Here is a 10607-nt window from a genome sequence, read left to right as displayed (position 1 = left end):
GGTTTATGGGTGGAGAAAAAGTGGGGTTTTTTGGTAAAATGTTTAGAATATGATGTGACGATGAGGTGGACGTTTGAATTGGTTTATGGGTGAGGATGCTCTAACTCTCACCTACATCCATCTATCAAATTCAATGCTTCAATTTCTATTTCAGTTCCTAGAAGCATTCTCAACAGTTGCTACTTATGTAAATGCCCATATAGAACCATTTCTCAAGCTTATACTAATATAACCAAATTTAAAAAGATATAATATAAAATAAAAAATATAGGTAACTATAACGCATCAACAAATAAATCCAAGACAGTACCCTAATAATACTCTGATGCATCTATATAGAACTTGTTATTCATGGTTATACCTGAATAAAGAAATTGCAACTTTCAAACCGCAATCTGCGCAAAACATCAACTATGTAATACTAATAATATCCTCTACCTTCTCCATCTTCAAATCACTGTCTGCGCAAAGCATCAACTGTTTAATACTAATGATTACCTCTACCTTCACAATCTTCAAACCACTATCTGTCACATTTCAAAAAACATTACGCTCAGATCATAAGATAAAGTGATAAACAAAACTAACAAACAATCATTCACAAGAAAACATACCTTAGAAGAAAGACTGTTAACAATATATAAACGAATGAAAACCAACTTCTAAGCGGGTGCCCAACATGTAATCCCATATAGAATCCTTCCTTTCCATCCTTGTAACAACCATTTCCCATCTTCATCAAACACAAAATCCTTGTGAAACCCGAGTTTCACCTTGCCTTTCACATTTGCAACAATGTCTCGCTGGATACGTCTAGGAACAAACCCGGCCCGTGCCAGCCGAACCTGCCACTGCTTGTAGGTCTCGGGGCGTTCCACCCTCTGTAAACCTTCACACGCGATAACATTCATAACTTGTCGCCCATAAAACTCTCTCTCAAAATTCTTTCTTTGCTCGTTTTCCCGTTCAACTGTTGCATCAAGCATGTCAAACAAAGCAGAGTAATGAAAAAGTGCCTCACGGAAACGGGTTACAAAGAACGGTGCATTGTAGGACCCGTTAATAACCGAATGAATGAAGATATCCGGTTTCATATCCCGAACCACCTTCAAAACCCCATCACGTGGACTGCTGCACGTACTGCCTGCAACCATCGTTTCATCGAGCAAGTTTTCAAATCGAGCGAGCGCGTTCACAGCAAGAAACTCGTTTCTCTGAAGCTTTAAATCATCAATACTAATTGATTCCCAGTTTTTAATCGCTAACGCGTTATACTCAAACGGAACCTTAAACCGCTCGCAGTAAGTAGCCAACCGCCGACCCGTCTCCTCTATCTGCTCAGCTGGTCTAAAACCGGGCTGTGGAAACTCAATCCCAGTAATCCTCAACTTCGGCGGCCCACCAGGCCTGCCACCCAGGTGTTTGATGAGAATTGGCCATTGAAAACCGTAAGTGATACCGAAATCAACAACATGAAGTATTGAAGAAGATGAAGATGCCTCATAAATCGTTCTGTTAGCAAAGTATATCTCGTTTTTAGTGAGCGGGCATGCCTCTGCGTAACACTGAAATGCTTTCAACTTATCAGGAGATGAGATTCCTGTCCCCTTTTGCGATTCATAGATTTGCGAACCCGTACCCAACATGCGCGCCTCTAAACCGAGAGCAAAATAATGAGCTAGCCTCTGTGAAGCATTGCCAGATGGCGACGCGTTTTGTCTTATCTGCTTCAGTTGTTCACTTGCAACTTTGTAATCATCAGAAGCAACCGATTGCGCACAGTTGATTAACAAAGTTCTAATGTCGATACTGTCGGCTGCATTTCCCTGTCGCCAAACAGGCGCGTTCCACCCGCTATACACGTATCCTAAATTCGGGTTTTTTGGAATGCTACCCCACCCAGGTGTCGGCTCACCTTTAGCATTGGTGCAAAGAAGAAGCTTATCAAATATACCACAAAACTCGTCTTCTCGATCCTCATAAACCGCAACCTGTTTGCCAACTCGTTCACCTTCATAATCATAACCATCATCTTCCAATTGAAAATGTTTTCTAGATCTAAGCCCTCCAAACCCGTTAACCGAGTTATCCGTTTCAACTTTCTCCTCTTTCAAACCTGCCGCCGAAGTCAAACAAGAACCGGGTGTGCCGGAAGGTAAATTATACTTATCCAAATCAATCACTAAAGGCTTATTAGGAGGAAGAAACTTTCTTGCTTCCTCCATACCTTTTTTAAACTGCAAGACCGACTCGCTATCAGTGAAAATATTTTGAAAAACATGCTTGTTAATCGTGGAGTCCATTGTGTCACTAACATCATGAGTAACGCTAATGGTCGGTTTCTCAACGGAATGAGTTTGTGTGATTGAAGATTTTGCATCAAACGAATCACTTTGACCACACTGCGGTTCAACCAAGTTGCTACCACTTGTCCCGCTGTAAGTACTATACTCATTCGAGCTTCCATTCAGAATCTCTTCAAAGCTTTCAACATAACTAAAAGGCTGCTGCACAGGCGAGCATAGGAGGTTGTTACTGTCGGTTTCTTGTAAAGCAAACGGGTCATGAAACATACTCTGCTTGGCCCCCATCTTCTCTTCAACAAGAATCTGGTTAAGGTACTTGGAAACATAATCCGTATACTCATCAGGCAAATCGAGTTGAGACACAACAACTGGGAACGAACTCATGATACCAGGGTCGAGTGTCGGCGCAGGAGGGAATGGGATCTCCAAGAAGCTGAGATCGGGAAGCTCGTCTCGGAATCTGTAACCACTAACATGACCAGGAAACTGATCAAAGATTGGTGAAGCATTCTCATCATCCAATGAGAATCCATTGATGTAATCACTGTATTCATGAAAGCTTGACTCCATAACCATCTACAAAATCTTCACAGACTAATGGAATCCCCAATTTTCGCACAAACTACATAAAAATGAACAATAGACAAATGATTAGGTGAAAATATTCAACTGTAATCTCGAAATAATAGCCCTAAAAAGGTCCCATAGGTTGTATCATATATATATATATGGCTCCAACATCAAGAACATAAAGCCCTAAGCCAAATAAGTTAAACAAAAAAAAAAGAAAATATTATCAAACAAAGGCGGATTCGCAAGAAGAACAATTTTGTGATTAAAATATTTGATAAAATAATGGCGTGTCATAGATAATAAATATTCTAGAAGACAAATCAATCATGAAAGTATACAGAATAAAATCGAAGAAACATTAACCCTAATTGGTATCATAATTTGAGCTAGATTCAATTCATGTACAATTGAACCAATAATCATACAGCCCTAAGTTTAAAAAACAAAAAAGATTAAAGTATTTGATTAAAAAATAACAAATCTAGATAATAATATCCTGCCATTCGAAAATGAAAATAAATCAATCATAAAACTAACTAACCCTAGAAGCTATGTAAAATTGAAGCAATAGTAAAAGCATATGAGAGAGTACCAGAAAGAGCCACCGTGAATGAGTTTGCGTTTATGAGGTGGAGTAATTTATTTTAATTTTAAGGAAGTAGTAATAGTAATAGTAATAGTAATAGTAATAGTATAGTATAGAAACTTGTGGAAGAGGTGTATACAAACGGGGCCTTATCTCAACCGCTCGCTATAATAAGAACGTTCTGGAATCGTTGAGTTGACTCAGAGGTACGGTTGGAACAGTGGCATGTGTGGGTCTCACGCGGTGGATCTATCAAACTAAAAGCTGCAAGGTCTGATAGAAAGACTCAAATGTTCACTGCGTTGATTGCACGCGTGATCTTCGGTATGTATGGCTATATAAAATCATAAAGCAATTATTATATCTTTTAACACTTTGGTAAATATTTTTAAATATCAACTTTTTAGATTGAAGAGAAATGTCACCTTAGGCCGGTCAAAAAATAAAAAATGAAAAGGTTATGCCACGGAGGATTGGACCCACTAAGACTAGATAAAAGGTTAGCCACGTGGAATTTACCTTTTTTTATATGTAACCCATATGGATATGGGTTTTGCTTTTTGATATATTAATTAATTAGTTATAATATAATTAGCGGAAACTCGAATGAACACGTAGTTTCGTTTATGGTATCCTAATACTCTAATCGGATATTTACGTGGTTGAATTTGGTTGTGGTGTTATAGTGTAGATGGTTAGCCTCATCTCTTAATTAATCAAGCATGTTTTAAACCTTCTCATTTATTTTAAGAAAAGTTTTCTCAAACCTATTTATATTAGCTTTTAAAGAACTCTATCTATTTTCAACTTGTCATTATTGAATTTTGAATGCATGCATTCCTCCTTTGAAAGTTTTGTACAAAAAATTTCGGTTCAAATTTGACAAACTTATAAAGATGAAGGACCAAAAATATTCTCAAGACAGGTAATGGAAAAAATAAGATAAAGAAATGAAAGCATCTTATGTTAAGAAAATAAGAAAGGAAACTCCATCTCATATGGAAGGAAGGAAGAAAATGGAAGCTCTTTATAAGAAAGAAAGTTTTCATAATAATATTCTTATGTGGCTAACCACTCTCAGTGGTCCTAGCAGAAGGTGCGAAGCACCAGACAGTGTGGCGCTTTGATGGCGCACTTCGCACGCTCGCATCGCCGCAAACAGCTTGAGAGCCGCATTAGTATTTTTGAACGGTGGAAGTTAGACCAAAACGTGACGAGCTACCAAAGTCCAGGGACTAAAAAAGAAAAATCTGAATTCTTATTCCTTCACGTGATGCGAAGGAAGGAATTGGACAAAGCTACTTTGCGCTACACGAAGTTAGCGCGAAGTAGCAATGAAGTAACCGTGTCGACGAACGACACGTGGAAACACGTCATAGGACACATGTCACCATGTGGTGACACGTGGCAAGCCTAGTTGTCAAATCACCAGACCTATTGGTCTACTTCGTGTGACACGAAGGATACTTCGCGCTATGCGAAAGACAAAAGAAACATGAGGCGGTTTATTAGCCGTTCGAGCTACGCAAACAAACAATATGTTTGTCCTTCGCGCTACACGAAGGAGCACTTTTTCTGCCTATAAATAGGCAGCAATGGGATGAAATCCCACTCACTCCTCACACTCACATTACCTTGAAATTCGTGCCACAACCCCGACGTTCCGACGTTCATTTCTCGAAGTACATGCAAGGGAAAAAAAGTGTGGTTTGTTTATTCTCTCGATTTCCTACCGACAAGTAGAAGTGTTGTCCGTGTCAAACTTAGGCATTTCATATAATTAAGCCATACAAGGTAGAGATTCTGCCCGATTATTTTATTATATATGGCTTAGACTCTAGTCGGGGATATCGCCCATACCTTGATCATATAATAAGCGAAATATAGACTTCATAAGACAAGGTTATAGATGAAATATCATTCTTTATTTTATATAAAGATTTTATAAATATTTCTTATAAAAGAAGAAACATGATATATACGTTTCTTCATTAAGAAGAAACGTTGTTTATAAGTGATGAATAAAGAAGGGACTAGAGGTTCTTATGTTTTATAAAAGAAATAAATATCAAGGTAAAGGTTATGCAAACAGACTAAAGGTCTGAAGCTAGATCGTTGATCTAGTATTTATAAAATGTTATTCTCGTACTATAGGTCCGAGGTAACCAAAAGCATAAATCAGTAAGACGCACTGATCAAAGAACAAAGGTGAATACGTCTAAACTCTTTACAAGCAAACTTTATAAATTGAGTCATTAAATGTTTACATGAGACTATGTATCCCTAAAACTTTATAAACAAAGGTAATCGATGGCCCTCATGCTATCGTATATGTTTGTCTGGATCCTTTTTTATGTGGGTAGACGGTGGGCACACCGCACCATCCCTGATTATGCCTCCGCCACGTTGGGCCGGACCTACCATGTTCGAGGGGGGGTAATCTTGTGTATATAGGTAGTGGCTACGATCTCAAGTGCTGCAGTGTTCGCTCAGTGGTTTCGAGTTGAGCTGGATGTTTATAATAGTTGTTCAGACTTTCAGAACTAGGTTATTTCCTAAGCCATGTTAGGCCGAGGCCTACGATGTCTCGAGGAGATAATGAAGTATCAAAATTATTTTGTGTCAACGTATTCACCAGCATGTGTTGCTGACGTATTTTATAAACTGTTTTACTGGTAATAAGGAATAGGTGATTGGAGATGGTGACTAGCCATTAGATGATCTAATGGCTCAGTTGGTTTTTTTGTTAATAAAATAATGTAAATTATGGTTTTGTGCTTTAAACACTTTTGTACTAACCAACCGGGTGTTTAATTCCCGCCTTTTGAATACAATAATATTTTTAAGTTTTTCGCTTTACAACCTTAAACTCTGATTTTTTTTTTTACAAAACAGGTACCAACTTGTAGTCACACGCCTAGACCCTAGATTGGTGTGTGACAATAAACAACCTGAATTTTTCTTTGAATTGTGTAAAGATCGATTTTAAATTTAAAATATTTTGATGGTCAAACTATCGAAATTTTAATCGGATAACTTAATGAATACAAGAACGAATGCATGTTCTAAAAAACTTCTATACCATGAATACACCAAATATCTTCCTTTGCATAAGTGATGAGCTATCTGAAGAAACACCAGTCGAACCCCGACAGATTACGAGTAACCTGAGGGTTAGATAGACGTTTCCCCACGAGGGGTTAATTCCGGCAAGATGGTTCTTCCGATAACCTGCAAAACAGACACCGTGAGCTCGTCACTAAGAAAGGGGGGGGTTCCTCCTTGTGACCACCCTCCGGCGTGAGAATCAGTCTATATTACTCTTTGAATATAAAAGTATATTATTAATACTAGAGCAGTTATCAGGTAAATTATACAAGATATTAGATAATGAAATGATATTACCATTTGATGTCTTTTATAGCCGAAGGTGGGTTTCCAAGGAGGTTTAGCCGGCCTACTACTCTGCCAACTGTGGCCTACGCACGTGCTCTGCTGGTAATTGGTGGATAGGCAGCGGCTGACAGTGACCAGGCGTGCTGTTCACTTTTCCTTTTCCACCAACTACAGGCTAGGCACGTGATATGGCAGGAGTTGGTGAGCAGGCGGCGGCTTTTGGTCACAGTGCTGTGGCGTGTTGTCTGCCATGCTGCTGTCAGTGAGCTGTCGTATCGTTGGTCAGATCTTTTGTCCATACCTCGTCAGGTATCACACAAAAGATCCTCCATTATTATACGGACTGGCTCATTTAGGCGGGAGTTTTCCCCCTCCCGCCTTTATGCGGGAATGTTCCCGGCTTTGCTCATTCCTTCTTCAGGTGACTACTGAATTATTATGAGTCTGAGCCTTATGCGTGTAGCCATGCTGCGCGGGTGGCCAGTCCCTAATGGCGGGTATCCGCACCTGCGGGAACAGGCGGATACTTGGAAACCATAGGGAGGCATATCCTGCGAGACCAGCTTGCGTACCGCATGTGAGGTCGTCACAACTCTGAGCGTGGTGGGTCCTGCGGGTTTGGTAGGTCGCGGCGCAGACGTCCCTATGGTGAAGTCTGCGGGTTCAACTGCGCAGACGTCCGTTTAAGGAGTCTTGCGTGTTCAACTGCGCAGACGTCTCCTTTTAAGGAAGTCTTGCGGGTCCTAACCACCTCTGCTGGGACCTACCTCTTCAAGTCCCCCCAGTCCAATGTTCTGCTCATGAATGTTTAATAAAGTGAGGTGAACTTTTGGACTTAAGCAAGGGTTTTTTGAAAAGGGTTTAGTTTTATGGGTTTTCCGCGGGAAGTCTTACCCACGGGTTTCCCAATGTCACGCAGAATTTCCCAATGTTCTGCTTGATCTCTGGGATGATGCGGATAGGTCTGTAACCTCCCCGCAAGTCAGGAGCGTTTAGAATCTTTTGTGTAGATTCTCCATGAGGTCTTGGTGGTTTTGAACATAGTGATCAATCATGTTATAACCACCAATTCCATCCTGAAGTTTCAAACAATCTAGTTCTTGACGTTCCCGCTATGCGGGGATGTTAATCCCGTTTCTGCAAGCATGGCCCAGAAGATCCTTCTTGGTTTCAATTCCCATGGAGTGCTCGGTATGCGAAGGGTTTTGCCTTGACGCTGTACCCGCACTTCGTCTTATTAGTTACTTTACTCCCAAGGTATCCCTGCGTTAAATCCCTGCAGGGCTAGGTGCGTGAAGGGTTTTGCCGTAACACTGTACCCGCACCTGACTTATGGTTGCCGAGGTGTTCCTGGCGTTTAATCCCCTGCGGGCGCTAGGTATGTGAAGGGTTTTGCCTTAACACTGTACCCGCGCCCGACTTACAATTGGGTGCCGAGGTATGACTTTTTACGGGTGTTAAGTATGTGGAGGGTTTTGCCTTAACATTGTACCTGTGCCCGTTTTGTAGTTGGGTGGAATGCCAAGATTTTCTCGGCTTCACTTCCCTGTGGGTGCTAGGTATGTGAAGGGTTTTGCCTTAACACTGTACCCGCACCCGGCTTCATGATTGGGTTTTTCCGGTTTCCGTGCCCTGCGGGTGCTAGGTATGTGAAGGGTTTTGCCTTAACACTGTACCCGCACCCGGCTTCATAGTTGGGTTTTTCCGGTTTCCGTTCCCTGCGGGTGCTAGGTATGTGAAGGGTTTTGCCTTAACACTGTACCCGCACCCGGCTTCATAATTGGGTTTTTCCGGTTTCCGTTCCCTGCGGGTGCTAGGTATGTGAAGGGTTTTGCCTTAACACTGTACCCGCACCCGGCTTCATAATTGGGTTTTTCCGGTTTCCGTTCCCTGCGGGTGCTAGGTATGTGAAGGGTTTTGCCTTTACACTGTACCCGCACCCGACTTCATAGTTGGGTATTCTTGGCCTCTGTTCCCCGCGGGTGCTAGGTATGTGAAGGGTTTTGCCTTAACACTGTACCCGCAGCCGTCTTACGGTCAACTGGATAGCCAGGGTAAGGGGTTTTTCCCGCTTACTTTTCGAATCTTTTTGAATTTTTGAAATTTGAAAAGTTGGTGAAAGGATAAGAACAGTCGTCGTGCGACGGTTTCTTCTGACTGTGTCAGGACGTGCTGGAAGTTATGGCGATGTGACATTATATGGTCATTCCAGACGCTTTTTACGGCGCGTGGGCGCGATTTTTCGGGCGCGTGGCCGCTAAATTAAATTCACTCGTCCTTTCAACAGCTGTTGCCAGCTTGCCTGGTGCCACATGTCACGGTTTCATTGCACCTTCAATTTCTCTCTCCTCCGCATTAAATTCATCGCATTAATTGCGATCACTATATAAAGGGGAAGGGAGTCCTTTGTAATTCACATCTTCACTTCTTCTCTTCATCTCTAAGGCGATTTCTGGTGAATACTCTCTTATTTAGTTGAGCATTCCTCCGAAATCGTTTCTTCTTCCTCTGCAATATGTCTTCTCATGATGCTGAAGCTGTAGCCGACGATAGGAGTACTGCTGGCGAGTGCCAGTGTGCTCTACCTATCGATCTGTACCAGTATGTCGTCAGGAAATTCATGCTTGAGTCTCTTGAGCCTGAGTTTCCTGAACCCCAGCAGACTGTGTACGATGCCCCCAGTGGCAAGATCGGGGTATATGCTGCATTCTTTGTTTATGGGAACCTTAGGTTCCCATTGACAAAGTTTGTGTACCGTGTCCTGGAGAGGCACGGTGTGCACCTGACCGAGGTGCATCCGATGGCGATTGCCAAGATTCGGCACTTCGAGTGGGTGTGCCGAATTCTGGGCATTGAGCCCTATGTGGACCGCCTGATGACCTTCTATACTTGGAGGTGCATCCAGGGGTGGTACACCCTGACAACCCGGATCAAGGGTTTGAAGATTTGCGCGACCGAGCGCAGTCTCCGATCGTGGAAGCGGGAGTTCTTCTACATTTCTGCCCGCGCCATCCCCATTGCCATGAAGTTTAAGAAGGGGCAAGCGCTTCCGAGCCTTCACGCTTCCAACTACCAGGAGGCGGAATGGTTCGCGAAGATATCTCGGGTCCAGTCTCCGGTTTACCGGTTTCCGGAGTCCGGGATGGTGATGCTGGGGATGAGCCGGGTATGGAAGGAGGCGTCTCGGTTTCCCATCCTTCTCGAATACGGTTTGAATTCTATTCCTTATGGTATGTCTTGTCTTTCTTGCTGATATGAGTTTGTCTTCTAACTGTTTCTTTTCTTTCAGAGGGGAACGATTTGGAGTCGCTCCTGTACCCGCGGGAAGCTGACGGTCCCGTGCGGGTGGGTACTCGTGCTCTAGATGAGCACGAGTTGCCCATCCTGGAACAAACAGCGGATCAGTTTGTGGAGGTCTATCCGCTGGGCCACGAGATCCTGAGCCACCGGCGGCCAGGTAAGGCGTTATTCTCTCATCCACCCCTCAATGTTGTACCCGCTGCTGGAATTCCTGACATCCTGTCTTCTTCTGAGGAATCCGCAGATGGTCCTCCGCTGGTGCGGAAGAAGAAGGCTGCCGGTGGAAAAGGGAAGGAGAAGGCGGCCTCCACAGCCGATCCAGTGCTCCTATCTGACACTGAGTCAGATAATGAAGAGGTGGCGGGGAACCCCGGTGGTGAGAAGACCACTGCTCCGGAGGCTACGACTGTTACCTCCGGAGAACCAATGACGACGACGGTGACCGG

General features: G+C 42.8%; 1 pseudogene; it reads right to left on the bottom strand.

Annotated features, from left to right (window-relative positions):
• Positions 1-662: 662 nt before the first annotated feature.
• Positions 663-3044, bottom strand: LOC143619831 (scarecrow-like protein 34 pseudogene; annotated as a pseudogene).
• Positions 3045-10607: the final 7563 nt, after the last annotated feature.

This window comes from Bidens hawaiensis, unplaced genomic scaffold (assembly GCF_021521415.1).
Source record: "Bidens hawaiensis isolate Kalapana, Puna unplaced genomic scaffold, B.hawaiensis_p1.1 tig00002507_1, whole genome shotgun sequence".
Lineage (NCBI taxonomy): Eukaryota > Viridiplantae > Streptophyta > Magnoliopsida > Asterales > Asteraceae > Bidens > Bidens hawaiensis.
Note: the sequence above shows the minus strand (reverse complement) of the source record. Positions and strands in the feature narration are given on the sequence as shown.